The sequence below is a fragment of the Electrophorus electricus genome, chromosome 6 (genome assembly GCF_041902795.1).
Source record: "Electrophorus electricus isolate QZ-2024a chromosome 6, ASM4190279v1, whole genome shotgun sequence".
In the NCBI taxonomy this organism is placed as follows: Eukaryota; Metazoa; Chordata; class Actinopteri; order Gymnotiformes; family Gymnotidae; genus Electrophorus; species Electrophorus electricus.
Window position 1 is genome coordinate 12,742,029 of NC_137502.1, and position 6,000 is coordinate 12,748,028.

The window sequence follows — 6,000 nt, forward strand, 5'->3', positions numbered from 1 at the left end:
GTACTTCTGCTTGCTGTATCTGCAACTCCTTTCACAAAGAGGGTAAAATATGTCCCAGGGTTCTTCCCCACCCCCCTGCTGATTCTCATCACTCCCTCATACTCCAGGCACCAGTCACTGAGCAAACAAATGCAGCAAGTACGTCACCTAACCGATTCCTCTGTCCCCACAACAGAAACCCGAGCCTCTATCCAGACAACATTCACTTCAGCACAGACACCACTTGTGGCTCTGCCACTGCCCTGCCCCCTTCAACGCCCCCATCTCCCCTTCCATTCCTTAACCTCATAAATCTGGGTGAAATTCTTTTCTGCCCTTTGACATTTGTCTCCTTAAATGGCTAATTAATGGAACAAGTTACTGCAGGGAAATTCCCTTTTTCCTATAGCATGAGAACAGAACTTTGGACAAACGTTGGACAAATTAGATACAAAACTGATATTTAGATGCAAAACTTTCCACTGATATTAAACTGTGCTGGGTATCAAACATCTGTTTTCTGTTATTTTTTCAAATATTGTGGTCAAACAAATGGTTGTTCTTAAATAGTACATCAAAATATATAGGAATTAGAGTAATAATGTTCATCTAATCTGAGATATGGTACACCTACGTGGAGGGAACAGTAGGGAATAGCAAGGACAGGTTCATTAGTCCACTTTGCACAGCACAGCTGTTTTAGTAAGAGATGCTATCATTTACTAAAAATCCCAAGTTGCCTTGCTGTCAGTTCTCTCTTGCAGGGAACAAAGCAGAATCACAGGCAGAAACGTGTGGCACCCACGCAGGTGCGCCAAACACATCACGATCAGAGGGAAGACCAGATCCCCCTATGAACCATCCGCACATGAACAAAATTGTTCTGAGAGGAACTAAAGAGGAATGCAGTAGTTCAGAGGAGAGAGAGAGAGAGAGAGAGAGAGAGAGAGAGAGAGAGAGAGAGAGAAAGAGAGAGAGAAAGAGAATTAGTGTGTGGGACAGGAACAGACAGGGCACAGCAGGGGGGTAAGGCTGTTCTTCATTTTCTAAAATTGTGCCAATGAATCTCATTAGCAACCACTGCTTCTCTAATCAGTCTCCAATATTATTCACTGCTAGCCTCGCTCCAAGCCTGGGTTTAGTGTGACTGCCACCCCAGCTCCCATCCTTTCCCAGTGCTAATGCATAAATTAGTCCTCGAAATAAATTCAAAGATTATTTTATGAAGAGGCTTGATTAAATGTCCCAGGGCATTCTTGTTCTGCATGGCATCTGTTGCATTCAGTACTGTTGGCACAATACTGAGACCTTCTACCTGCTTCAGGGTCCTTCATTCATGTATACAATAGGATGACTTGTTTTTTATTAGAGGAATACTTCACTCTTGGAAGATAATATATCTGGTAATCAATGAAAACTATGAGGGGTCAGCCATTATTCAAATGAGCTTATGCTAAACTAGACAGGTCAGCTAACATTATTCAAATGAGCTTATATTATCTGGTTCCCAGTGGCTTTCATTAACTCTTAACATTTTTAGCCTCTATTCCTATATGAAAGGGATGATAGTTGGGTTCACAAATCACCATCCAGAGTCCCATTTCAGATCCAGCACCCAGTTGCCCTGAGGTGGGCTCACTCAATCCCTGATTTGATGAGATGCAATAAGACTGCCATGAGTTGGCTGGGGACAGGGGGTGAAACACATGACCAAATCTAGATGTAGAACTGCACAGCCAGGCTGTCTCTGGGAGTTTCACGCATGCATACCCATTTTAACATTTTCTTGTGGACAAAGAGCCGAAACCTCAAGCCTTCCATGAGCACAGAGAAACAGTTCAGCCTATGGTCTATCTGCCATGCACAAGGGTGCAGAAAAGACCGCTTACATTGTCTTTCCGCTACCTTTGTTCATGATCCTCTCCATTCCCGCAGACTCTCTTGGGCATTAATGGTTCTGTGGCTGTAAAATTTAGATTCAAAATGGATGAGATAGATTCTTGAGCACAAAAGAACCAAAAAAACGAATATGCTAATATTTTTCCTTCTTCTGCCCCCTTTTTCTTCTAAGTGTGTTTGCCTGCATGTGCACAAGATTTTCAGCTCTATAGGCTCAGGTCAAATTTACCCTGCTCTCAGTTTAGCACTTGGTATGCTACTATAACAATAGACTTTACCAAGCAACAAATTTTAACATAAATGCACAATTGATAATAAGTGTTTTATGCTATGCGATTTTCTTATGGAGAAAAACTGACAGCAAATTTATGACAGAGAGGAATGTATATTATTTTATACTGCCCTAGTTCTACTGTCTACTGTAGAGGCATCTCCTCTAATAGTTTCCTACTGCATCTGTTTGAGCTGCTGATAACACAACATTGTGAGACAGTTGAATGCACTGGGAGCACCAACCACCCAATTCTCTATATAAGACCTAACAGGTGCCCCCTTATTCAGAATTGATATGGAGAGACAGACTAAGCCATTATTCCCACCCAGTCAGAGCACGACCAACTGATTTCTTGGGAATGGAAATCAGGAAGTTGCCCGTTGGGAATATTTTACCATGAAGTGTAGTATATGGCATCCTTACAAAAAATGATCATATTCAGTTATTACCTGCAGGTAAGGTTTCCTCGCTCTAAGGGATTCAGAATGTGATGCCACTATTCAGCTAAATTAAACTGTATTTGCATGGCACTTTTTATAAAACATTGTGACCAACAGTTGAGCTTTATAGAATCCAGGCCCAGACCTCTAAAGAGCAAGCCAAGGGCAACAGAGGCTTGGATAGACTCACTCCTTGAGACAGCACAAGGAAGACACTTTAGAAGGAGCCAAGACTCAGAGTGGAAAGCCATCCTCTTCGAGGTGGCATCAGACAGTGGAACTATAATTACAGATGAAATTTACACAGGTAGAAAAGCAAGCCTTTCTATCTTTCGTGCCCAAACTTTCTGATGAATCATCATTTTGGCCTAAGTTAATCTTTGTGGTTTATTTGTGGTTTGCATTTTGTGATATAACCTTTCTACTGTTACTGAGGACTATGAATCAGATTTGCTCTATTTGATTTCACAAGAAAAGTGTATATAAAATGCAAATACAATTGCAGACCACATATAATCATGACAAAGACATGAAAACTCTTAATCTGGAATCTGGAATTTTCATGTCTAACAAAGTTGAACAAACGAGACAAAGCAATAATAAAAAGAACACAACACATTTTGTTTTAATAACTAAAAGGAAACATTTTGCCATTAAAAAAAAACTAAGTGAGATTTTCAGTAAATATTTCATTTTGTGTGAAACCAATGTGTCCAGCATGCCAAAATTCACATTTTACTGTCATCAGGGGCCATATGGTCTCCACAAGGAGAGCAACACGAAGTATACAAGCACTAAGAAGAGAACAGGCAAATCCTTCTTTCTCCTTAACCCATCTAATCAGAATAGTTAAATAGACAGGCAGGCAGATGCGCAAAAAGCTTTCATGAAAAGAAATTTAAAACATACATTAATAGTGCCACTGAAATTGGCAATGACATATGCTAAATGGTCATACTCAGTGCAGAGGACATGCTATATCAACATGTTTTTCCAATCGTATTTAAGTACATTGCTAAATAAATATAACATTGACAAAAGGCACTTAGAATTAGAACATTTACGTTTAAAGAGACATGAATGATTGAAAAAACATTTAGTTAACCAAGTTCTCTATGCTTCTTCTGAGAACTGCAGAAGGAAATGCAAACTTTGCAAGAGACTTTCTTTTGATCAACCACTCACACATCATACAACACAAATATCTACTTCCCTGCCTTTACATCATATTATCAAAAATATTTATTATGATAATTAACACAGAATATGTACATTCACGTGTGTGTGGAATAAGGTTTATTAGTTAAGACAAATTACTTTGTATGTTCTTGTGTAACAGACACCACATTGACCTCTACATGTCTGCCACATGCTGTGTGGGGGTGACTTAAACAGAACCAGTACAGGAGCACTAGGCAACAGGATGAGGAAGAGCCCCTCAGGTGGACAGAGCTCATTACAGAAACAGGAAAGGCGCTTGCGGTGGGAAATGGAAAACGAGGAGGATGTTCCAGGGGCCTCTTGAATCAACTCTGCCAGGTGCCATATTCTCGTAATGCCTGAGTGGTAAACAGAAGTAGACATATAAATATATTCCTGTGGACTCTCCCTAGTGAAGTCTACATAAGAGCAGGATTTTATGGAGGAGTTGAGATTTTAGAATGAAAGGGGCCCTTTGCATAATTCATTGTACGTTAACTGAATGTGGGCCACATGCATAGCAGTGTACTATAATGCAGCTACAGTATCCTCCAGATTTATTGGCAATTACTGGTAAAGGGAAGCAAGAAAAAGCTATTTTAAAAAGCCTGTTTACTAGTTTGATCTTACTATGAAAATATGAGAAACGTCATATTTCAGTGAGCCAAGGAAAACATAGTTATGAAAAAATTATTACGAGTCCTGTATTTAGTACAACTGTATATTGTCTCGCTAGATGATCCAGCCGCCCAGGCAGATTTCCATCCATGTCCTTGTAGTATTTGAGCTCATGATGCCATGTGTCCTAACAAGAATCCCAAGGTCTTTGAAAGCACAATAGCTCTGAAACATCACATTATGTACTATGCCAATACCACCTCTACTGTCCACCACCAAATATTTGGCAAAATGTACTATCCTAACCAGAGCAGGCTCCTTTCAGTTGCAGCTGTTTAAAACATCTTAATTGTCCCGATTTTGGCACTTTTTGGATATGACGCTACATTGAGTGATTTATGGGCACTGTCTCATTGAACTTTTGTATTCTCTGAACTTCCTGCACTGGAGCAAAATTAAAGTTTGTGTGTCACTTCATACTTCTATGCAAGGAAAAATATGTAATCAAGCATGGTCAATTTTTAAAGACTGCAGTCTGCTTAAACATGTTAAAACATGTATAGCTAGCTGTGCAATATAGCAAATACATGTCAATAATAAATAATAATAATAAATTATTATACCTTACTGAAATGTTAGAATTCTCTGGTATCCTTAGTGTTTTTAGGTCAAGCTAATAAACAATAGCTTTTTTTTTTTTTTTGCTCATATTTACTAAGAGTAACAATAATTCTGTATAGGACACTGTACATGTATGTAATACCAATACACACACAGAGGAATAGCAGATTCGCCTTGGCACAGTGCAACAGACAGAGGTAGTGCTTGTGACACCCAGAACATCTGAAGGTGTGCAAGGCAGATCTAAGAAGCTGCCCTTCCCCCATGGCCCATCAGCACTACATATCAGCTAACCTACACTACAATAACGGTCCATTAAACATTGTATTCCTCTTCCTAGTGATACAAAATGATCATTTATATATATTTTTGATGTTGTCTAATGTTTTTAGATGCTGTTTGACAAATTGAAGCAAAATGTATGCTAACATTTACATTTATTTAAAGTTCTATTATCCAGACTGATGTATATAGGCTACTAGACATCATTGCAGCCCTTAAACTACACCTGCACTCAGAAAAGGCCTTGTGGCTAGTTTAAGTTTTCACCTTAAGTTAGAGCTAATGGGGAAAGGAAGAAGTGGCTAGCAGATATTAATACATAAGACTTCTTAAATGTCTTCTACAAAAGTGTAATTACTCCCAACTAGAAATTCTAAAATACTCATTACTGTATTAAATGATTAATTTCCTGCTCATCACTGCATTTATTGTTCTTAATATATCCAGACTTAATTCTATTTATTCTACAAAAACAGGATTCAAAAATTCTTATGGACCATATCCCCCAACATTTACAGAAAGAACTGACAAGAATATTTCTCCCGGATTATGTACTGCCCTCCACTGGACACAGCCACAATTGCTCCTAACCTTTCCAAGTTCCTCAACTAGTGACTGTAAACAACGATGAATACTACAGCAAAGTAACTTTTTTTTTTTTAATTAATTAAAAAGATTCTCATAGCA